This window comes from Clarias gariepinus, chromosome 4 (assembly GCF_024256425.1).
Source record: "Clarias gariepinus isolate MV-2021 ecotype Netherlands chromosome 4, CGAR_prim_01v2, whole genome shotgun sequence".
Classification (NCBI taxonomy): Eukaryota; Metazoa; Chordata; class Actinopteri; order Siluriformes; family Clariidae; genus Clarias; species Clarias gariepinus.
In genome coordinates this window covers 19,073,884-19,099,871 of record NC_071103.1, presented here as the reverse complement: position 1 = coordinate 19,099,871, position 25,988 = coordinate 19,073,884, and the positions used below count along the sequence as shown (strand labels likewise).

General features: G+C 39.2%; 1 protein-coding gene across 6 annotated transcripts in view; it reads right to left on the bottom strand.

Annotated features, from left to right (window-relative positions):
• sema6e (sema domain, transmembrane domain (TM), and cytoplasmic domain, (semaphorin) 6E) overlaps window positions 1-25,988 on the bottom strand; it is a 141,413-nt gene that overhangs the window by 54,502 nt on the left and 60,923 nt on the right. The window contains exon 4 of one of the 6 annotated variants that reach the window (XM_053494005.1): window positions 7,446-7,743. The exons of the other annotated variants lie outside the window; for them this stretch is intronic. The gene's annotated coding sequence lies outside the window, so the exon portion shown is untranslated. The remainder of the gene's footprint in view (window positions 1-7,445; window positions 7,744-25,988) is intronic. 6 annotated transcript variants of the gene reach the window in all.

Below are 25,988 nucleotides of genomic sequence, written 5' to 3'. Positions count from 1 at the left end.
CTTAATTAGATGTCTGACAGGAGAGAATAAAAGATTGAAGGAATAATTATGCTCATTAAAAGCACAGACAGAATACTCAAATATTCCTATATAATCAGGAGCTTCAAACTAGCAACTACACTATACTTTAATATAATTTATTTTTTAAGGTAAAAAAAAAGGGTGGAAGTAGATTGGACAAGTGTGAACAGTATGATTTTTTTTTATTACTATTAAATAGTAATAGCTTTGTCCATTTAATGCAGATCTTAAATTAAAAAGTATGTGGATTTAATAATAAAAGCAAACCGAGCTCATTTTGCTCCACAACATGACCGACATTTTGAAAAAGAAATGTTACTGGTATTGGCATCAGAGTGGCAGGACAAAGTGGTAGGATATTTCCGCTTAGATTATACTTGCACTGTTAAACTACTATTGTGTCTGAAATGCTAACTTTTCAGTCATCCTGAGTTAAGTGGCAAGTAGGGAGCAACCAGAGGCCCCTTACAGGCACAAAGCAGTGCCCTGAGAAGTTGCATCCTGAGGCTTGGCCCCATGAGGAGAACAGCTGAGATAACTGCTATCAGCTGTAGCGCTGAGATCGCTTAAGAGATAACTTAGAAAAAGATAACTCAGAAAAAAGGGTGTGAGACTACTGGCCAAGGGGACACTCATTGACTCCAACTCCTCAGTCTTTCATAGGTGACTTAACACAATTAACAGCAAAGGCTGCTGGGATAGCGCCTGTCTCTGCCAAATCTGACACAAGGCCAGAAGGGACACATCAAAATCTCATTTTCAGAACAGATAAAAAAAAAAAAAAAAGGCCAGAGGTGAAAAAAGATTAAAGTAATAAAAAAAGGGCCAGCTGTCAGAGCCAGAGCATACATTTGAGCTGCGTTGCCCTCCAGTTGGATTATTTATGAGTGGCTGAGTGTTTGTGTCAGATGAAGATTGAGCTGAAATGCTAATGCTATGCCTTGTTTACTCTGCAAGCTAATTGGACAGCCAGACGGACAGCAGGAAGCTGCTATTTCGTAAACAAACTATAGCTAACTGGAAATGTATGAAAGTGTTTTATAGAACACCTAAATTATTATTATTAATATTTTTTTTTTTACATATTAATGAAATCTTGAAGATTTGTTAGACAGAATAAGAAAGGCTGAGATGCCTACTCTCTTGCAAAGTTCGAATTGGATCCCAGACTCAGTCAACATGATTATGCACCGTTATCAATATTCATACGTTCCACCCTCATTCACATTCCACCGCGAGGCAATCGTTTAGCAGCACGGTCAAGCAATGATCACTTGGCTATAAATTGAAAATGTGGGTGTCTGCTCTTGTTTATTTCATGAATTACAGACAATGCCAGTGTAAGGATGTGCGCGCACAGACAAACTGCAGACATTTAAATTATGTTATGGTCATAGTACAGATTCAGTCAAACAGTGATTATTTCCAACAGAGTTCATCTTGTATACAGCATGTCAGGTCTGCCATAAAAAAGTATTTGCCTCCTTCCTGAATTTTTGCATGTTTGTCACACTTGAATGATTAAGTGACCAATTTTAATATTACACAAAGATAACCAGGGTAAATACAAAATGTAGTTTTTATGTGATGATTTAGATCATTAAGGGAAAAAACCCTACCTAGCCCTATGTAAAAAACTAATATAAAAATACAACTTTATCTCTTTTGGGCAAATATTCTGTGAAAGGACTTCAGAACTGGCTTAACTTTTTGTGACATAGATTTAGAAACATTACTTCGACATTTTGGTCCGTGTTGACATGACGGCATCATGCAGTTGCTGCCAATAAGTCAAATGCACATCCAGGATGCGAATCTTGTGTTCTAGTTTTTTCCCCAAAGTTGTTCTGTTGGATCGAGATCTGGTGACTGCGGAGGTCATTTGAGTACAGTGAACTCATCATGTAATGACCAAGAAACCAGTTTAAGATTAGTGACTAATCTTAAATTTAGCTTTGTGACATGGCGTGTAATCCTCCAATCAGAAAGGGATGTACATGGTTAGCAAAAATGTTCCCTAAGACTATATAGTTTAAACGATGCTCAAAAGTGTGCCAAACAAACATTCCGACACCACTACACAACCACCAGCCATAACTGGTGATACAAGGGAGGGTGGATCCATGCTTTCATGTTGCAGCAGAAGGTGAGACTCATAAGTGAAGGCAACGTTTTTTCCAGTCTTCAACTGTCCAATTTTGGCCCCCATGTGAACTGTAGCTTTAGTTTCTTACTCTAGCTGACAGGAGGAGCACCTGGTGTGATCTGCTGCCGCAGTAGCCCATCTGCCTAAAGGTTTGGCATCTTGCACATTCAGAGATGATCTTTTGTATATCTTGGTTGCAAAGAGATATACGAGTTACTGAATGACCAGGTTTTTCTGTCAAAAAACAGAAAATGAATTCTTCCTTGATGGCACAGGCATATTCCAAGATGACAATGCCAGGATTCATCGACCTCAAATTGTGAAAGAGTGGTTCTGGAACATGAGACATCATTTTCACACATGGATTGGCCGACCTCAAAGTCCAGACCTTAACCATATTGAGAATTTTTGGATGTGCTCAAGAATGCACCAGACAAACAAACCTGCTCCACTGTGGCCCCTCCCTGCAACCCACACCACCAAAAGAATCCGCCACTGCCGTCCTGGTGCCAGACACCAGAACACACCACAGAGGTCTTGTGGAGTCATGCCCCAAGTGGTGATAGTTGCTGTGAGAAGAACCTGTAGAATATTGAGATGAATGTTTTGGGTTTTAATATTATGGCTAATATGGTGTGTATGTGTATGTATGTATGTATGCGTGTATGTATTTACCAGAATGTCACTGTTTGATAATCAGGTCGTAGGAAAAGTATGTGAAGTATAAAGTACACACTCAAGCATTTTCACACAAATGACACAAACACAACCAGACCTCCTGCCTCCAGCACCGGCTAAATGCTAATGAAAGGCTACAAAGCGCTAAGCAAGGGATGCTTAGAGACGCTCTGTCAAGGATTTGCTTGTCACTTGTCTTATCAGACTCACAGTCAGTGCTCCATGCTCCGTGCTGACACATGATAGAAAATACATGCCCTCACACGTACATGTACTGTACACACACAACATTGATTTGCAAAGCAGTGAGGATCAGAGGACCGTTGCATATAAACACAAACAAACAGCGATTCTGCAGGTCTGCCACATGCTCTATTGCAATAATGGCTTTTTTGTGAGTCATTTATTATTTAGCACAGCGGACACATTGGTTCTGCTCCATTGCAATAATGTCGTATGATCGAGAGAGCAAGAGCAGGAATAAGAGAGAGGTTGCCGGAACAACACTATACATCATCAATAATATTCAGAAAAATCACAAACATATCCATGATTCAGATTAATGCTAAAAATTTGCTCATTTGTGGTTTTATACAGTGAACAATAATGTGTGAAATATTTCATCAAATTTCACATCTACTTTCTTTGGAACATATGCCAACTTCTCATGTACATGCTGATCGACATCAGTCTGTGCCGCAGAGAATTTCCGCAGTCATTAATAGATACCTAGTAAGAGCCCTCACTCAGCACCGGAGACTGATTCTAGCACTGATAGGCTCCAGAAGCTGGTGGACTTGTCACTTGGTTAATTAAATGACCTAAATGGATTTGGCCTTAATTACTTCCCCTCGCTGCTCACTCTCTTGCTTCTATCACCGACGTCACGTTAAACAACTCCAGGCTCAGTTCAGTTAAATTCCAAATGGTGTCTTCCAGATAAGTCCAGAAATCCATGAAATGTAAAGTCAGGTAGATGTGGTATGTAGGTTGGTTCATGCTCCAAGCTATGCTCAATTAAATTTTTTACTGTTAATGTTTTAAATATACTATATTGTCAAAATTTTGGATTTAATATGTAGTTCTTCCACAAAAGTTGAAAACAGACTATTTTGTATGCAGCAGTATTACAATTTCATAGGAATGAAACTGCACCTGTTCACAAAGCAAGGTCCATTAAGATGTGCCTGGGCAGAAGTGGAAGAACTCCAGTGGCCTGCACAGAGCACTGAATCCTTCCCTTCTGAATCACCTTTGAGATGAACTGGAATGCAGACGGCACTCCAACATCAGGCCCCCTCAACCAAAATCAGTATCTGACCTCACTAATGCTCTCGTGGCTAAAATGGGCAGATCTCCACAGCCATATTCCACAATCTAATGGAAATCCCTCCCAGCAGAATGGAGTGGGATGTTCAACAAGCACAGACTGGTGTGATGTCCACAAGTTTTAAGGCATACAATATAATTCTAGTTGAGGTTGACATGTCGTCATGATTTGAAAGTTATTGTAGCAAGGGCACAATATTTTGCCCTTACTGTACTTTAATTCTTGTTCTTCATCCTTAAAATATTGCTTTTATACTTTCAGCCTTTCTTTTGCACTGTAGTTAGATTCTCCTTTAGCTGTATTTGATCATATATTGTGAAATCTGTTAAAACATTGATTGATATATATTCTAATTTTGCTTGAAAAGCCCAAATGTTTATGAGGACTTTTGCTTCACTATCCTGGCACTGGATGAACATAAAAATCACATCAATTCCAATTATACCCATATCTGATTTGGGACAAGGTGGGGAAAAAAATAATAAAAACATTTGCTTGCAGAGTGAGCACAGCCTTACTACAATGAATGTTAGATCAAGACATTATTATGCAAATGTATTTTTACTGATTTCTAGAAGCTAGAAGACACAAATAAGTGACTCAATAGTTTAATGTGTCTTGGTTTTGCTGCTGATAACTGCAAATTGAAAAATCTTTTAACAGCCCATGGGACTAAGACGTGAGCCCGCATCCTCCAAAGCAGGTGACAAAATGAATATTAGGAGCAAAACAAAAACACCAAACTGTAAAAGTCATACACCATAACACTGTTCTTACTAACGGAGACCCGCCACACACAGTCGCACATGCTCTCCCCCAAAACAATCTGCTGCTTGACACCATGTCCTTGAGAAGTCTCACCATTCTGTAATCAGTCGGGATTTAAAAAAAAACTGTTTGGCCAAACATGAGGCACTGACAAGCTGACAGCTGTTGTTAGGGGAACAAGGCAGGCCCACGCAGTGAGGATTTCTGGGCATTAGCTGTTTAGAGTCTGAGGATAGAGAGCCTTTGGGGTTCTGGATTGATTATGTGACATTCATTTCCAAGTGCCAGGGCTTTTGGTTGCACTTAGGCCGTCAGGTGTGCCTCTCCTGTCTGACAGGTCCCTAGTCGTGCAGCGTAACTTCAATAATCGAAAAATGCCTGTTCTACATGTCCAACATGGTAGGATCATCTCAAAAAGATCTACATCAAATGAGTAGAACAAAGCCGGAGTTGTTACAGTGATTAAAACCATAAGGGGAAAATAAAAATGATGTGTATTATGCACATTTCATCAGAAGCGGCTATGATCTCCCGGTATCTCTGGTTTGGGACCCTTGCCTGAATAACGCCCCCTCTCTGCCCCCTTTCTATATATCACCACACATAATGAAGGCATGTGTCCCAGGGCACCTCCGTCATTTCAAACATGATTAGGCACGTTAGTGTGTGAGCCCTCTACGCCCCATTACCCCCCAGCCACTGCAAAAAGGACCGGCTTGTAGCTATGCCAATTAACAGGCCACATCTAGACTATCTGCTGGAAGACTGCACTGCCACATGTGGCTTTCAGAAATTACCCCCAAACAGTTTTAGGACCCCTGAGAAGCTCCTCGATCTTAAGAGCAGATGAGAAGGGCTGTTTTACTAACAAATGCAAATCGTGCATATAAGCATCCCAAGACCTTTGCCAAAGTTTACATTGCAAAATACCACATCTTATTGCCACCGTTAAATCCTCACATGGCATAACTGCACGGCAGATTGGACTTTTTTTTAATGATATTCCGAGGCTGATTAGCAAGCCCAAGGAACAGCTGGGCTGAGAAACCGAGGTGCAAATGAAGCACAAGCCTTTAAAACAAGGCCATGGTTAGTTATTTCCCTTGCTGAGCATGTGAAGTGTATTAAAGAAAATGTCAGAATCTAAAAAACAGTCAGCTTCTGAGAAACAAACAGGTGTATATATTGTGTCTTTATGTACTTAATCTTGACAGTTAAGGAGCGTCAGAAAAAACAAGACCAGAAGAGGTAAGCCTGGTATTCTGTTTTACAAAGGTAGCATAACCTGCTGACAGTGGGTCAGTTCTTCAGTGCGCCTTCGCCGATCCCATGATGCCCATCACATGGGTCTCAGAGAATAATCAAATCAAAAGAAACCAACTGCAAGTAACTCAAATGAAGACATCACGTAGACATTGCTGTTCCGTTCCACATAGTCGAGGCTTTGTGTCTGCGTTTGGTAGAACTGAACAGTAAAACTAATCTCAGCCACAGGACAATAAGCTGTGGTGAGCTGATTGCCCCTGCAGACTGGGTCTGTGCTAAACGCTGGTGGTGCTAACACCTGCTCAGTGTGCTTAGCCATTTCATTAACTATCTCATAGCCAAGACAGGCAGAAAACCTCCTAATTAGATTTCAGTGGGTGTCCATCCTGCTGCTGGACTACTAAATTGGAACTGGGATCGTGCAGTGTTGGGCAATTATCATTGAATGACCCCTACCGCTGCAAAAGAGGATGTACAATTTTAGGCATGTAACATCCCTGTCACACAGAGTTTGAAGGTATTGCTAATTAAAAGCTTTAGAAAGGATGATTTCACGAGATTGAATACATGCACATAAATTAAAACTTTTATTTGTCATGTATACAACCATACACAGTATGATGCAAAGTGGAATGCTTATACGAGTATTTGCAATCTAAAATAGGAAGATAGAATAAAAAGATTTTACTTCAATAAAAGGACAAGTGCACTAGAGGAATACAATTAAACTAAAGATAGAATTTTCGATAAAAAAAAAATATAGATTTGTAAAATTTGGATTAGAGTGTACTAATCTACAAAGTACACAGTTACAATAAAACATAATTTATATATATATATATATATATATATATATATATATATAGAAAAAAAGTATATTTAAAAGGCCAAAACTATACACTCAAACACATACACAGCTTAGATAGCTATGCCCCATAGTCTGTACTACTGTCGGAATTCTCAGCTATTTTATTTAATAATAGGTAAAAAAAAAAAAAAAAAAAAAAAAAAAGACTGTTTAAGAGTCGCTTGTAAAGAAAATCCACAGGTTCAAGATCATCTTACTTGCTTAAATGAAACCACCAGACCGCAATGTTTGCCATGCATTAGGGATTTTTTTTTATTTTTTTTTACTTCTCTGGAAATAGCAGTGTATGAGCTGATAAAAGCAAGACTTTTGAAATTGCCAGAAACTGCAATAGCATGTTGAGGCTGTGTGACTGACACTAAGTTTACCTGTTGTAATAGATGTGCAGAGAGAATCAATTCAGCAGACAGACAGCATCCTTGGCCTCATTTGGGATTAGGAGCAAATAGATGGTGTCAGAACCATCAGTGCTCTCTCTCTCTCTTCTCTATCACGGCAGTGATGACACGAGCATGAGCTATAAATGAATGCCTCGGTGACTTTCCAAATGTGTGTCTGTGTGCCTGGTCTATGGCGGCGGGGTCACAGTCATCTCGCTATCGATGCCAGTCGGCTACACCTACAGGGAGAGAAAGTATCCGCCACTGGCCCCGGGGTTTAGACAAACTGAAAAGGAGGAGGAGGAAGAGGAGGAGAAAGGTCACTCAAGAGTCACCAGAGCCCTGTCGAGCAGCTAGCCTTTTTTGGAATTCTGCAGGAAAAAAAAAAAAAAAAAACTTCAGAAGATACTGCAAGACTTCCTTTCTGAATTCTATTAAAGCTTTGCTGTCATGGAAAAAAAAAAAAAGTGCTCAAATGACCCATTACCGTGCTTTCCACTCTGTATAATACTGTTATTGACACTTTCTCGCTACACAACAAGCCTTTTTAAACAGAATGAAATATTCAGAGAGCTCTTGATATAGTCAAGGAGAGTGAAGCACTTGGGCACAAATACAGTACTTGGCCTGTTGCATGGGCAAAGCCCTGTAGCAGACTGGAGAACAGAGGAACTCCATGTACAGCCAGGTGCGGCATTTACATTCATTTATTCAGCATATGCTTTTATCCAAAGAGAGAAAAGTGAGACAATTATCCACCAGGAAACATCTGCTGCACAAAATAACACTGCAACACACACACACACACACACACACACACACACACACACACACACACACACACACACACAATACCTTTAAATTATTCTTTTTTTCCTGAGGTACAGATGTTTGTTTTCCCTACACCTCTTGAAGTTTCCAGTAGCAGCATTGGCCAGACATTGGCCAGACACACAGACACAAGAGCGAGATTTCTGCCAGACGGCAGACAGCCACAGAATCAATCAATAGGAAAAACCACAGTGAAGTCATTCCCCTGCCAGACATCAGAAAGCCATGACCCATCCTTCCCTACAGCTCCTGTCTCCTAGAACAATGGTCCAGATACACAGCTCAGCTCGTCCTCCTTAGAAATCATTCATATGGAAAGAGGAGAGGGGGGAGGGGGGAATTAATTTCTTCCATTTCTGTTCCTTCACATATCTGACTTAACTGCGAACTAACTCTGACAACCCTGCAGAATTACTCAGAATATCATAAAGCCATCTCATCTTCTGTCTTACGTTTCAAGTTATGAATAAAAGTAAACACTACATGTGTTCAGTCTCTCTCCACCTCTCTCCCTCTTCCATTAATAATTTAGTTTGTTATTGAGAAACCTAACCTGCACTGGTATTGACAGAAATTCTAGCAGGCCCCCTGTGGAAGGGCGTTATAATTGGAAAGTGGAGTGTGTGCAGGAGGAGCTGGCAGAGCAGCAGGAAGAGCTTGACTCTCACACTTTTGCATACAGCTCTATTTTTACAGTCTGTTCTAGGTCTTCAAAAACCACTGCCTGGGACTTGACTGCAATAGTCATCACAGGGACGCATGCAAGATCCCACACGTATGCACGCACACAACTAAAAAAAAACCCCAACAAAACAAAAAACAACAAACACCAAAAGAGTATTCCCTAAGGAGGCGAGCAAGTGGGTAAGCAGGGATGAGCAGTGCTGATTGGAAGAAGGCTTAGACAGAGAGTCTTTATCAAAGAGCTGCAGAGCACTTGTCGAAGCGGCATGACGCACACACCCACTCAGTCATCAAACTGAGCCCGGCGCAACACGATTCCAATTAGAGTGACAGACAGACACACAGACAGGTGAAAGTGAGTGAGTGAGTGAGTGAAGTGAGTGAGTGAGTGAGGGGGTGAGTGAGTGAGTGAGGAAGTGAAAGAAAGATTATGGAGTATGACAAAGTATGGTGCAGTAATGTGGAGTGCATCAGCACACATAGATTGGCAAAAAAGGATGAGTAGAACGGAGTAGGATGGAGTGCAGCACAATTGTGTGAAATTATGCTAGAGTAAAGCAAAGTGAACTAATAAAAAAAGGAAGTCAGACTATAGAGTATAGTGCGGTAAAGTGGAGCATGGCAAAATAAGTTTGAGAGGATGCAAATAAAGCGGAGGGGTTTGAAGCAAAGCATGGAGTAGAGTGGAGGTGGATGGATGAAGTAAAGTGGAGCAAGGTGGAGTAAGATGGAAAATAATCAAGTAGAGTAGAGCAGAGTGGAGTAAGATGGAGAAGGGTGGAGTAGAGTGAAAGAGTAGAGAAGATTATGGAAGAGTAGGAAGCAGTTGGATAAAAGAGTAGAAGAATGTAGTTGAGTATTGCAAAGTAGAGTGCAGCATTGTGAAGTAGAATCTGGTGAAATAGGGAAAAGCAGAATGAAGAAGGAGGCCACACACTCCTATATGTGCGTGTGTGAGCAAGTGTGTGTGTTTGCGTGTCTGTCTCTACATGCGTGTGTGTACTAGTTATGTTATTATTTTTCTTCAATGCTCTATTTCTCCAAAGCAAAAGAAACTAGCAGATTAAAATGATACTCAGCTAAGTCCTGCTGAGAAGATGAAATGCTCGGCTTAAGGAAAGAGAAAGACGAAGAGTGAGACAGGAATGCAAAGAGACAAATACAGAATAGGATGCAGAAGGACAGAAAGAGCACAAGACAGGGAGCTTGCTTTATTTATAGGTTGCATCTCCTCTTCAGATCACAACATCAAAGCCTTTCCCCACACAGCACTGTGTATGTGTGTGTGTGTGTATCTATCCATCTCTATGCATTTATCTTTCTCTCTATCTATAGAAAAAGAAGGGTAGATACCTAGATAAATAGCTCCATAAATAGATAGACAGACAGATCGACTGATAGATAGAGAGATAGAAATATATGGAATGTGTGCATAATATCATACACTATGTATGTAAAAGAGAGTACGTGTTATTTTCAGTAAGCTCCCAATAACGTTTGATGAATATTCATGAATGTGTACCCACTTTTCACACAAGTGTGCGCACAAGTTTTCTCAGAGAGAGAGAGAGAGAGGGAGAGAGAGAGAGAGGGAGAGAGAGAAAGAGAGACAGACAGTCAGTCAGAGACAGAAAGTAGAACCCACAAGCTCTGTGTTAGAGGTCTGCAATGCAAACATGCCAAGCTCAGCTCTACTGTGTCTACTAAAGTACATCTGGGAGGCAGAGATTTTTATTTATTTTTTAGTTTATAGAGGAGTGATTCTATTCCAAAACACACACACAAATAAAGCTCTGAAGCCCCATACTGTATTATTATAATTATTATAATAATAATATATTCATACTGCCTTTTGTTGCCTGCCGAGTCCGGTTCCTCTCAAGGTTTCTTCCTATTGCCATCTCGGGGAGTTTTTCCTTGCCACTATCACGCTCATCTGTGACAATCTGATCATTTTGATGTATACATTTTTTTTTCCACATTTCGATCATTTTCTTTTAATTCTGTAAAGTTGCTTTGCGACAAATACCATTGGCAAAAGCGCTAAACAAAGTAAATGTAATTTAATCTTCGAAAATCAGCAACAAAACAGTTAAGATGGCAAACAAATTCTTAGTTACTGGAGTAATCCCTTTCCCTTCTCTTCCACTGGCTAGAAGTTCACTTCATGACTAACCTATAATATATAGTACATTATACTGTATGTACAGGATAAGCTACAGCAACTGCAAATTGGAGCAGCGTTTTTCATAATAACCTCCCCATTATATGTACTTAGCTATAGAGCTATTTTGATGAGAATATATTTTAGTCGAGCGATGGCTTCGGAGGACAAGAGAAAGGCCATTGCACTGGTCAGGAAGAGAGGTCATGAAGGCGTGAGAGTAAAGCGGGGCTTCTGTAGTTTTCATGTGGTAAGCAATGCAATGTTACTGTAATGAAAAAGCAGCTAATATGAGCTTGCAAGGTAAGTGAAGCAACAAAAGTAACAGCAAGGTTAACCCAGCACTCTGTTTAGAAAAATGTAAAATAGCACTATGAACCTAGGTAGTACTGTTTTTTAACCAAATTTCATTTGTTTCAAATGAATGAATAAAAATATCCCTTATAATTAATGAAGCCAGAGCAAGTGCTATTATCTGTAACAGAATGTAAATCTGTGTATAATACATGAAAGTGCTAGTCTGTAATCAGAGGTTTAAAAAAAAAAACATCAAAGGATTAAAAAAAAAGCCTGAAAGTATGCCTTTAATTATTATTATTATTATTATTATTATTATTATTATTAAGGCAAAAAAGTGCAAGACAGTTAAAAACTAGACAGCCAGTGCATGAGCAGTAGATATATCCTGGCTCTAAGCGATCCCAAGTGCTCTGCAGTAAACATGCATCTTGCGGATTACTGTCAATTACTAAGTTGTGATGGTGTCTCCTGTAACGTCATGAGAGAAACGTACAGTAGGTAGCAAGGGAAACTCGATATTCCAGCAAAGCAGGAAATCAATAGCATAACATTGCTGGAGGCATTGATGCAATCAAATATCTGACTACAGCCGCCACCACCACCACCAGCATCACTATCAGACTAGCCAGAACTATGGCAGGCTCTCTCACACGCTAGGGCACATGAAGAACCCTAAGACAAACAAGTTAGTCCAAACTGGAGTCATCTGCCAGCGCTCAAGATCTCAATATACTTAAGAGCTGACTTTTATTCTCTGCTTTTGTGTAATGGCATTTTAAAACCACGAACCAACAAAACAGCAAAACAACCAATACTGACTGAAATGGCATTTTCTGCCACTCTCGCCTCTCAGGCAAACCGCCGAGAGTGAAGCTCATTGAATCACAAGAGGTCTGCGGTGTGTAGTAAACCAGTAAATGATAGTACTCTGCGGGTTCTGTGCTGCAGCGGGGGAATCAATGTGTGTGTAAGGGAGAGATAAGGCCTGTGATGTCTCCGATAGCTTTGAAACAGTCTCAGTAGCGGTTCTATAACAAAATGTGTGGTGACGTCTCCATTAAGTAAGATCCCTCTGATGGTTGTTTCATCTCATGAGCATGTGTCCATTAATACAGCTTCAGAGACTCGACCTGCTCATGCAGAGTTATCTCTATGTCCTGTCATTCCTTGTATATGGTGTCAAGTCCTTTCTGATTGGTTTATTTTATATCATCTTGCATGCCTTCCACCTAAGAAAGATTACCATGAAATCTGTAGGAAAATGTAGAACTCTCAGCTATGAAACCCGTACCAAGCCCGCATGCTAAGGACATGTAGATTTGGCTTGGGGTAGCACTTTCAGATGCAGCGGGATCAACTCTTAGCTGAATACAGACAGAGAGAAGCGTCAAGGTTAGGCTTTCATTAATCCAAAAAACACACTGCATGTGCGGAGTTCTAATCAAGATCTACGCTCTGACCTTGGACACTCTTGACCGATTCTTGCCAATACAGCACCTCACAGCACAATAGAATCTCATTATTAACATACACAATTGAAAAAAGCTTGAGCAAGAATATGTAGAAAGCTATATGGTAGAGCACTTCAACTGATAAGAGGACAAAGTGCAGGTCTTTCAATTCCCTTCAACGTTTTCATTTTCTGCGCCGCACACACACACACACACACACACACACACACACACACACACACACACACACACACACACACACACACACACACACACACACACACAAACTGAACAGTCACTGAAAGCTAATCAGGAAGAAAAGGAAGCATGTAGAAATCAAGTGACAGCTGCATTGTCCTGCGCATCCCAGCAGGTGCCGACCAACAATGGGTGCACTATTTTCAAATGAATGATATTCCAATCAGAGTTGCTGACTGTGTGCAAGAGAGAGAGAGAGAGAGAGAGAGAGAGAGAGAGAGAGAGAGAGAGAGGCAGACATACACACAATGTGTGTATGTTTCAAGGTGATGCTCCCATCATACTTGTGCATTCCAACCTCCACTCTCAAATTAAACACTTCATCATATTGTCTATTCCCCAGGGAACAAGCAAACCACTTCTCTATATATCTCTACTTAAAATAATGTGCACTCAGGACTGCAGATAAGGCAGATAATGGAATTACAGTACACAATCTAAAACAAAATGAAGATTTATACAGAATGGGCACAGGAAAATAGGAGTAATAAATATGTTCTAGAATACGGATAGTTACTTTTAGGTGTAGATTAGGGAACAAAAGAGCCAAATTATTTTTAGGAGATAGTGATGAGAATGGGTGGTAGAGTCACCTCGCACCTCAAGAGTCCTGGGTTACGATTCCTGCCTAGGATCTTGGAGTTAGCACGTTGTGGTATACGGAATGAGTGAGTGATGAGATCGGTTATCAAGGTTGGTTGAAAAAAACAACTCCTTTGAAAAAGTGAATTTAATTTTACTGTACATGCATTTATCTTCCATCATGATCAATGAATCTGGAGATTAATCCAGAAACACTGCACACTGGGTAGGACCAAAGTCGATTGCCTGGTACCAAGCATATACACACTAACACTCGTATCTGATCCACACACGCACAGTAAAAGCATGTAAACCTTCACACAGATAGTAATCCAAAGCTAAGGCTTATTTGGAGACCCCAAAGCTGTGACACAGCACAGCTACCTGCTGCACCGCAGTGCCACTCCTCTCACTTTATATGACAAGTAATTAAAAAGTACTGGAATGTAATCAGGAGATGTTACTGGGTTTGCAAACTTTTTGCTCGTCTCTGATTACAATTTTAAATCAAGCAATCAATGTGGCATGGGATGCATTTTGAAAGTATCCTTTCTCAACTTACATTCTTTCTTACAAACACTTCAAGCTCTCTGAACATCATAATACATACTGATGAGTGCAGGAATTTGCATAACCCATCGTTCATTGGGAAGGAGAAAAGGCACTCAAATTTTACTCACTCATTATGTCCGAGAAATCATTTCATAAAAATAAAATGTAGAACGAAAGGTACACAAAACAAAACAGAGTAAATGACATGTCAAGAAGAATTATGATTAATATCACATATTGCACAAGTGCATCAAAAAAGCTGTTTAAAGGATACAAAGTATCCGGGTGCAGTTATAAAGACAAGTTATAGGGGACATCTGACTAATTGATGAACAGTTGTCACTAGTTATTGCTAGAAATTGATAGTTTTTCTTGTTTTGCTCAAAAGTGATCCATTACGAAGCATCTGGTCTCGCCATGAGCAGGTTCCGACTATTTAAGGATCTGGCACCGGGATCGTGAGTGTGTGTGTATGGGATTGTGTGCGTAGCAAACTGATCTGTAAAAGCTGGTCCACAATCACTGTAAGATGGATAATGCCTTATCTAATCTTAATGCTAATCCCAAAACTGATTACGTGCCCCAGTGAGGCTTAGATACGACATCTAATTAGGCTGCAGTGCCAGGCCTCTGCTCTCCGGTGCTCAGCCTTACTAACCGTTGCTGATCAAATAAATAAATAAATAAATAAATGAATAAATGAATAAATAAATAATTAAATAAAAATAATAAAAAAAGACAAACCATGGAAAAGTAGAGATATTACCAAGGGAGTACAGAATGCAGTAAAATGCAGTGTAGTCTGATCACAAAGGGCTCTAGGGCATGAATTTCATGGAGATCCTGCATCCTCATTAACACTCAGAACTTTAAAAGCAAATATTACTTCACCAATTAAAACACATTTTACAAATAAATTAAGCTATTTAAAAAAACACACATTTTAACCAAATTTTCACTTTGTGTACAGCTAGTTGCTGCTGTTATTGTGAATAACACTTGTTGAACCCTATGTTTATGTAATTCTTGCCACATGGTCAATATTGGTATTTTATAAAATGACATAAAAGATTTAGGAATTCTTTTTCAAAACTAACAAGGCACGTATAAACTTCTTTAACGCTATACCAAGGCACCTGCTTGGTTTACTTTCCTTTACAAACCAAACACAGCGACACACAGGGTGTGCGTGAGAATGGGAAGGACAAGTCTTTGTTTTAAGTCTTGTTATTCCTGTAAATTGTTCAAATTAGAGTTTAAATCACATTGTTGTGCTTGATGTATTCCACACCCAAGTGTGTTTGCTGTGTCCATACCTGCCCAAGTAACGGCTTAAAGGGTGTAAACCACAGATGACAAACTCAGGGACAAATACATTCCCACTGCCTTGTTTCATTCACCCAGTGCAACTCGCAAAAACATTATATTATTAAATACTGCTCAATATTTTCACAGTAAGTTTGCTCTTAAAAGGAAATAAATAAATCTACACGTAGGTAAAAATATTTGAAGAAGAAACACTTAGTGGGAGTCACTGATTGAATCCAAATCCTAAAATGTCTTAATTAGTGAAATTTACAAATATGTTAAAATAAACATTACAAAAAGTTACCGTTGTTTTTTGGAGAAATGTTCGATCTATTTTATACAGCATTTAATCTGATTGGACGAGAGGCACTCCATAAGTGCTGATATAAAGCACAACAGCACTGGGATACTAAACTATACTGTATGCATCACTTTACAGGTGTTTTAAATTGAACAAGCTCACTTCTTGTGATGTGGTGTGTGGAACAACGGATTCAACACCCTAAATAGCGCACTAGCTTTCTATTTTAAGCTATTTCGTATTCAACCCTAAATCATGTAGTGATCTCATATTCTAAAGCAAAATAAATATTCTCAAGAGAGTTTCTCAGGACTGTCCCCGACCTCTGTGGTTCATTCTACTCTCCTTTAGGCAACATGGCACCGGTAAGAATTCAAAACTAATTGCACTTATGTTAATTACACTGTCGGTCACCAGCTTAATGCTTGTTGGTGGAGCAAAAAGAAACAAATAAATAATAATCTTTAATAATTATTAAAATAAATTAACAAATAAATGATATAAATAAAATCAGTTTGTAAAACTTTTGTATAAAAGCAATCTCACACTTGAGGTTGTGCTGGATACCAGAACAGCTGTAGTATCTTTAGCGCTCTGCTTTCTCCGTTGTGCCTACAGCATCACGGCTTTGCTAATCATTAGGACAATGCATCTCTTCAAATACTATCGGTTAATTAGACTTTGGAATTGGTGCTAAATTGTAAACAAAATAGCAATACGTAATAAAATCATATCGCTTTAAATGCTGATAAAAATCCGGGCAGAGATTGACACCCCTGGGATAAACCCACTAGAATATGACTTAAACAGACTTAATTATGCATGCATTAGAGAGAGGAAGAGAGAACATAGGGTGTGGGTGGGAGATGCTGGGGAGACCGACTCTTTTCTCTCGCAAGTCGAAATGCACACACTTTCCTTCCAAATTATTAAGCGCACTTCTTTAACAGACAAAAAGCAAAAGAGCCCAGATGCCTCTATAATGTGTGGAGACACAAATTTAAACACACACACACTTTTGTGTGAAGTTAAGCCATGGCGGTGGTGGTGTCATTAAGTGTAAGTACGTGATAAATGCACTCTGCTTGTCGGATTTGAGATTCTCATTAGTCTGTGTGCAGGAGCCAATAAGGAGCCATTATTCTTGTGCTGCAGCTGACATGAGGTGAATGTGTGTGGCTATGTGTGTGTAAGAGAGAGAAGGAGAGGGAAAGAAAGAGAATATATGAGTGTTTATGTGCTGTTTGTGTATATATAAATGGGGAGGCAGAAAGGTGATTAAGTGGATATAGCAAGAATTGGGACAGAAAGATAGAATATAGGAATAGAGCAGGACAGATGGAAGTAAGGAGAGAGGTGTTCAGGTGTTTAAAGCAACAAAGAGGGCAAACGCTATTGGGCAAGAGAGAGAGAGAGAGAGAGAGAGAGAGAGAGAGAGAGAGAGAGAGAGAGAGAGAGAGAGAAGTTCAATCAATAGTTAAGGTTTGTGGCTGTGTGTCCCTCTCTTTCTCCCCACATATACACATACAGCATCACTATTACAGACATTTCCATTAATAACCTCTTATGGCTAATGTGTCAAGAAATGTGAACCTTCCCACACAAAACACACACACACTCTCTCTCTCTCTCTCTCTCTCTCTCTCTCTCTCTCTCTTACTTCCAGCTTTTTTGAGATACTATCAGTGTCAGACAGGTGCATCACAACCACCAACACAATTCTGAAACATAACTTCATCCTGAGATTTCGTAATGTTGTGCTCATCTATTTCTTCCCCTTCAGAACGGCACTCCGGATATTTTTAAGCAATTGTTCATTCCTGTGATCAATGGGGGGGAAAAGGAAATACAATGAAGTACAAAAGAAAGCAAGACTAGAGCTAGGGATCTCAAAACAGGGACATGAACAACAGATCGATGATCCAGAAAAAAAAAACAAAAGGTTGGGGTTGTTCGGGTGTTGTTTGTTTGACGTAGAGGCTGATTTAAGTCCTTTGAAGAGTGGGTGTGTGGGAGAGCAGGACAGATGATGTGTTCTGATGCCCTCTCTGGTGCAGTAATGGGGACCTGGCTCCAATCAGTCTGTCTGGACCTGCCTCTCTTTTTGTCCCTCTCTCTCTCTCTCTCTCTCTAGGCAGAGTGGACACAATGCATCTCGTCCGCCTGCGTTCTAGTGCGCTCTTAAATCCTCACCTAGTCCTACAGCACAGAGGCCGTGCTGCATCCTTAATGATGACAGTCTCAGTAAATACAAATGTCATAGAGGTTACAGCAGTTGAGTTCCTTATTTATAGCATGTCTGAATTTAGATGGGTACTTGGGAAGTCCTGAGGGACAGCTGCCTTCTGCCAAACCTTAAGTAAAAGACTTTATTGTGTAATAGTGAGGCTTTCACTGGTTCCAGTACTGGAGAGCAATAAACCAAACCATATAAAATGCAACTGTCAAATGCTGTCTCTTACATTATTAATTCAATCTGCATTCATCGAAACCAAAAAAAAAAAAAAAGGCCATACTGGTAATCCAATTAATTGGTTAAATAAGAATAAGAGATTAAGAGATTTTTTTGGGGGGGCTATGTTGTTGTTCTGTATGTTGTAGGTAGTTTCTGGTTGTTGTGTTTTAAATTTAATGATGACTTTTATTCTACAAAACATTATCTGAACGCCCAAATGCACAGTTTGATGTTTAAAGCCTCCCCAGGCAACACACACCAACAGGACTACAAAGTTTTTTTTGAGAACAATCAAAAAGTAATGCAAAATAAACAAGGCATTTGGGAAGTTAAAATGTCCTTATGGTAAGTTAAAAATGGGCTTAAACCCAGTGACAAACGGAGAACTAGTTATTAATGAAGTGTATAGAGCTTGATAGCTGACAAGGTTAGCAAAAGTCCTTTAAAAAGTGTTCGTTTATATTTTATGTTTAACTTTTCAAAGGGTTAAAAGGAAAAAAGATCCTTTTTAGTGTCTCATTATAAGGCAGGTAAGATAATGTCTAGGTATTAAAGGTATGTCTGTGGACCACATCAAAAAAAATGTAGCAAAAGAAGGCATGGCCGTGATAAAATAGCCTCTGTATTTTTTTTTTTCATGCACATGAGTATAATTACTGTACAAACAATTTTTTATGAAACTACAAATTGCACAATCATGACAGCTTTGTAAGGAATAATTTTCAATAAAGTTCGCAGCAAAAGTGCAAGTGTGTGGATTCAGTGGATTTCTAGAGAATTTCCACTTCACCTTCACGCATGTAGAGATGACAAACAAATGCGGCATGATGCGTGGGCTTGTGTTTGAAACCTATTTTACACAAGAAGCAGCAATCACCCTGCAATGTTTTTCATTTTACACCAGGCGTGGCGGCTGCATGAAAGATTCAAGGAGCATTCATTTCCATGCTTTCTTGCACTGGTTTAGTAAATACACTGCTTTCTAACTAGAAAATGGTGCAGAATACAACATTCATGCTACATTATGCAGCGAATGCACATAAATCATAAAAACAGCGAGTTTGTTGCCAGCATTTGATTTTGAAAACACTTACAAATGCAAAAAAAAAAAAAAAAAAAACTTTTGATATGCACAGTTTAGAAACTTTAACATTTAGCAAATTTAAGAAAAAAAATAGTAAAGGGCTGGTACATTGGCCAAAATAAGCCTCCACAATCATATGCTTTCATCAGCTGTGGATGGCAGACACGCACTAAGCATAAAATGATGACTGAGAGCAACTGTGAGTATTTGAGAGGAAAGCAGCAGGGATTCGCTTAACTTCCTCCTCCCAAGTCATCCAGCTCCATGAATATTCTAATTTAACCTTGGAGGCAGCCAGGTTAGGGATATAAAAGAAGGAACTTGCCTGAACAGGAAATAACTACAAAGTAAAAGTGAAGATTTCGACTCAATCCTGCGAAGCTGTGAAGAAGAAACATCATGTGGAACGTTTGACCCAAACGTAATCGAGAACCCGATTCACATAGAGAGAGGGATTTCTGAATATGTGAGGTCATCACTATGCGTGTTTTGATTTCAGCAAGTGTATGTACTGTATGGTGCGAGTGAAAAGAAGTTACTGGTGAGCAAGTAAAGACCATGAGATGATTGAGCCTAAAATAAAAAGAGGAGAGTGGAAGTGCGGAGAATGAGCTGGCAAACAGTATGGTAGAATAGTGGCAACTGATCTTGTGCACCTCTACAGTATGTTCATTTTCTTAACAAAAGCTGCAACAATTTTTTATGAAGAAAATGAAACAAAAAAAAAACTTGGCAGATTGAATTTACATGTTATGACCGTTCACATTCATAACTACTGTACAAGTTAGGTTTATCTAGTTTCATGGGAATGTTTCAGTCATCTGAAACAGCACGCACGCACATTTGATACGTCTTTGCTCGGTAAAATGATCTCAAATGCTGCCCTATTTCTGCAGGTTCCCTAAAGATGTTTCTCGGATAGACTCATTGCCTAAAATATCTACTAATTCACTGATTTCCACTGACTACTTTCTCTGCTGTCCTCGGCTTTTGAAACGTAACCCATGCGCAGCTGGTGATGACCGCTGACATCATCCTACGACAGCGCGAAGGCAAGATTCCCAGGAACTCGCTCTCGTTCAAGTCACGTATAGGCACGTATTGGATATACAGTATATCTAATCTACGAACACAAACGAAAGTGAGTACAGATCAAACAGTTTGTACATTTTATATATATACTGTATATATCATCTGTGTCACATTAGGGTAAAAAACTTGGATGTGAGTCATCTCAGCCTGGTAATGTGAACATAACCTTAAAATATACAGCATAACAAAATGTACTATCGTGACATTTTCCACAAATAATAAAAACAAGATTAAATATTCAAAAGGGGATGAAAATGTCATTCCCTTGTACAGAGGTGAAAGGTTTCCCTCTTCATCAACTTTTTGAAAAGGTGATTATTCAAATAAATGTATTAAAAAACGTTGCACACTATAGGCTGCTTTTGGTATGGTGAAAGGACATCACTGTGCTGTTCCTGTCTTCTCTGATATGAGTAAAAACCTAGTGGTTGGAGATATACTGTATACTGACACTCCTCACTTGTCCTTACCAAAGTCTGCTGATCCATCAACCAAACCTCGTTGCTCAATCAACCACCAAATGACAGAAATATAATAAGAACTATTGTCTATTTTCATCAACAGATCACAACTGAGATCAAATATCTCACATAATCAGTCTGGAAAGGATGCCCATCTCTTATCAATAAAAATGAGGAAAAAGCAGTCAAGCCTGTGTGACAGTTATGAGGCACCACCAGCTGCTCACGGTCTTCATTGGATTAATTCCTTAAAAAAAAAGCAATAGCTGAGTTCTATTCAAGCAGATGACTAAGGCATAGTGAAAACATCCATTTAAACAGAAAATTAATTGCACATTCCATGTGAGAAGGAGATTATGCAGACAAACATAATGCGCTTATCTCAAGCTGAATAAAAGTGCCACTTTTGCTTCAACAATTTCTACACTTTAGAAATATTTTTCCACACATTACCTGTTGGTATTTATCTCATCTCAGAGTTTTCATGAAGGAAAAAAGTAGTAGCATGGATCTTCATCTTTCATATTTAACTAAGCAATCTAATACAGCACATTTGCATTTACCTTCAGAAACATCAAGTCCCGCAATCGAACATGGTTTATTTTAACAGATACGGCCGCATTTCTTAACCCTGGACATTTTAGTGTTCTCCCTGCTCGACCACACCCACTTCTATTCAGAAATGGTTGTTAATTGACTGATAAGGTAAATTATGTGGCCTGGGAGCTCAGAAAACAATTATGTGTGGACCATGGTTGGAACTACTGAGTTATGGAAACCAGATGTAGGATTTGATTAATCAAACTTTTCGCTTAAAGTATATACTTAGTATATATCGGCCTGGACCAAAAAAAAAAGAACACTAATATTCATTTGATTGCCTTTAGCTTTGGTTACACCATAAACTGAGGTGGCCAGTTCTTAACCCAATTCCAGTTACTGAATATCTCTATACAGTAGTTGTTGCTTGATTCAAGCCAATAATTTGACCCTTCTAAAACAGCAACTTTTTGGCCAAGCAGTGTATTTCACTTTTACTTTTTTGAAGTAAAGTTTGAAAAACTAAAATCTGTTCAGCCCCAAAAGAGAAAATTGAGAAAATCACTAACAATTCCATTTCGACTACATTGCAGGAGCACCATGGGCATTTTTGAGTCAATATCGATTACAAACTGAATTAATTAGGCCTATGTCCATTTTGTCGATCCAACAACTTGATTAAAACTCAATAAACTAACATGGCTTTAGACAACTTTAAGCAGATGGTTTTAAATGTCCGTTACTGGCTCCACAGCCAACATGATCTCAGGCTGGGATGAAGGTTTACAGTTCAGTAAGACCATGGCCCAAAGCACTAACGCCAAGAAAACATGGAAATGGCTTCAGAACAACTCAGTGAAAGTCCTGGAGTGGCCCGGACAGAGTAAAGATCTGAACCCAAGAGAACATCTCTGGTGAGACCTAAGAAAACGGCTGTGCACTGATCCACCTAGTAGATCTTTTTTCCCCAAGGAAGAAACTTGTGAAAAAAAAAGTGTGCCAAGCTTGAAGCGTCATTCACAAGCAGACTTGAGGTTGTCATTGCTGCCAAAGCTGCTTTAACCAAGTGATGGGTCAGAATACTTATGGAAAAAGGATAGTTCGGTCTTTATTTTTAATAAATGAAACAAACACATGATTTTACTCCGTCATTGTGAAATATTGCATGTATGATGAGTGGGAAGTAAAATGTGAAAAACTTAAAGGGTCTGGAAACTTTGTGTGTGTGCATGAGGCTGTAAAGCCTTCATAACGGCTGTGATCTAAGGTGCTGTTAATTGGTGATTTTTGAGGCTGCTAACTCTAAAATAACTTCTTTGCAGCAGAGCAAGTTTTGGTCTTGCTTTCCTGAGAAGGTCTTCATGAGAGCCAGTTTCATTCTGGTTTTTGATCTGTTTTAAAAATGCACTTGAAAATACTGTTCCTGCAAAAACTACTCAAGAACAGCTGACCTTTATGTCTTTAAATAACAACTGGCCGTTGTTACTTTATTACTTAATGCCATATGTGTTATTTCACATTAAAAAAAAGTCCAGTATTGTTCTTAAATGCATTAAATTGGATCCAAACCTGTGTCTAAACTTTTGACTGGTACTGTACAGTATACACACCTACATAGCTTTTTGCTTTGATTACATCCATGGAATTGTTTTGTAAAACGTGTGCAATGTCACACATATATTTCTATCCAGAGTCGCCTTAATTTCTCTCCAAGATCTTGTATTGATAATGGGAGAGTCAGACCGCTGTGTAAAGTCTTCAGCATATCCCAAATATTCTTAATGTGGTTAGGCTCTGGACTCTGTGGGGGTCAATCCATGTGTAAAGATGATGTCTCATGTTCACTGAACCACTCTTTTACAATTTGAGTCCGATGAATTCTGGCAGTGCCATATTCCCATGCCATCAGGGAACAAAAAGGCCATCGATGGAAAAATATATTGCTGACTTCGTTCCTATTTGGCACATAACATTGCCGAAACTAGACCAACAAAAGCAACTGTAACACTGCCCCCGCAGGCTTGAACAGTAGGTACACGGCATGATGTGCATCACTTTATCAACTACTCTTCCTACCCTGATGCACTCATCATATAGGAACAAGGTAAATCTGGACTCATCAGACAACATGTTTTTTTTTTTCAATGCTTCACAGTCCATTTTTTATGCTTCCCAGCAAACTGAAGGCTTTTTTTTAATTAGCCTCACTGATGAGTGGTTTTCTTAACGCAACACAACTGTTTAGTCTCAATACTTTAAGCTCTCTTTGCATTGCATGGGTGAAAATGCTCTTACTTTTTCTATTATACATAGCTGTGTGTTGTACTGTTTTGATATGGATGTCTAAGAAATAGGAAGGTATTCATCACTGCGACCTTTTTAACTGCACAGTGTACATATAGCTTCATATACAGTAAGATTTATTAAAGTTGAATTAACTATTATCGCCAAACCCTATTTTTAGGGGGAATGTCAACTGTCTAATTCAGCACCAGGTTTTTCAATCAGTTTTCTCAGAGCATCATGTATAGCGTGAAATTTGTGTCTTATTATGTCAGAAAAACTGGTTGTTATTTACTGAAACGATTAGCAAAATATAATGGACAGTGGATTGTACTAATTAAAGCTGGATACAGCTTTAGTTGCCAGGACAACATCAACCATCATCACTGCAGAGTGCTTGGAGCATTCATGCGTGATTATTTGACTGATATAGAACCTTGTTATAGATGCCATATCTTGAACTTTTTTAAAATCTTATTTGCTAAGCACATACTGTACTTATAGCTGAAAATTTTTTAATGAACAAGAAAACTTTTTTTTTTTTTTTTACTTATCTTGAGCATCTGCCTTTGCACAGAAATGCACAGGAGCACGCACACCAGCATGTAATGCATGCATTTTAAAACAGAAAACAGTTCGGAATAACACTAGCCATTTGTCTAGGTTTGCAGGGAGCCGAGTTGTTCTCAAGAAAAGAGTCTTGTTCATGTCACTATCTTTCTTCTCTCGTTTCACTGTGCCAGCCTAAGATATGCATTTATGGTAGAAGGAGAAGAAATGGTCTGACTTGCGCAATAATCCCAAGCTTAAGGAGATGCAGATTTTTAAGCAAAACTAATACCTGAAGGTTCACATACGAGTCTTACACATCAAACGTTGCCCTTTGTGAGCACGAACTCAGAACTGTGTGGGAAATATCAAAGTAAAATAGTGAAAAGTAAAATGATTTACAAATAAGACAACACACAAACACACACATGCACCCACACCTGTCTCTTCATGCCATTTTGAATGCCTGGAAGAGGGTTTGAAGAGATAAGATGTACTGACAGAATGGACCCTAGAGCAGCTTTGGGTGAATCCCGGAGGATGCATCACATCTGCGGATCAATACCACACTTAATGCGCTACCCGCTCTGAATATCAATGGGCCGTGGGAAAATGCTCTCAGCTCCTATGCAGAAGATAGGTACCAGCTAAAGTCCACAGTTATCACCTAGACACACACACACAGATTTGCTTTAATGATTCTATTTTTAATCTCAGAAAATGTTCTGTATTCCATTAGGATTGGGACACTTTGCCTTCATGCTGTCTCAAACATGTCTTAAACCTTCCATATGACAAAAACAAGTGAATACCACATCCTCTTCCTAGAATGTTTAAACCCAGTTCTTACTTTGATGATTTTTGGTAAGGATTGCTACAAATTCACAAATCGTGAAGAGCCTTGGGTAGTTGTAAGGTAATATTGTGGCTTACTTATGTGGATAAATCAGGGTTACCACAGCTTGAAGGCATGAGTAAAAAAAATTATTGCAGACTTAGACCGATCAGTCATAACATCACCACCACCTAACGTTAACAACAACATTGACAACCAAATATACACCAATAAACTGGTTACAGCACAAATCACAAAAAAATAAAATAAAATGGACAGTGCTGACAATCATACAAGGCACCAGAGCACACAGTGCATCACAGCCACTGCACACGGAGCACAGCAGGCAACAAGGCAAAGGCTGCCAACTTAGCCTGAAAAAACTAGATCTAAATACAATCAAGCACTCATGGGATGCGATCTATGGGGCCCCCACCCAACAACGTATGGCACCCAAGGGATCCACGGCCAATAACTTGGTGCCAGACACCACAGTATATGCAGAGAGGTGTCGTAAAGTCATATCTAAGAGGTCAGATCCGCCCAGGGGCACAAATCTGGAACAAATTATGCTCGCAGTCCAAAATTTACATCTTACACCAACTGTACATAAAACATTAAAAATTATAAGCAACTGCTGTGGTATCTGTCCTGTGAGTTGCGAGATAGTACCGCAATGGATTGTCACTTGTTTCTCCTGCACATTCTATGGTTGCTTGATTGAATTGAGACCTGGAGGATTTACAGGCCAAGTTAACACCTTAAACTCTCATGTTCATCAAGCCATTACTGAAAATAATT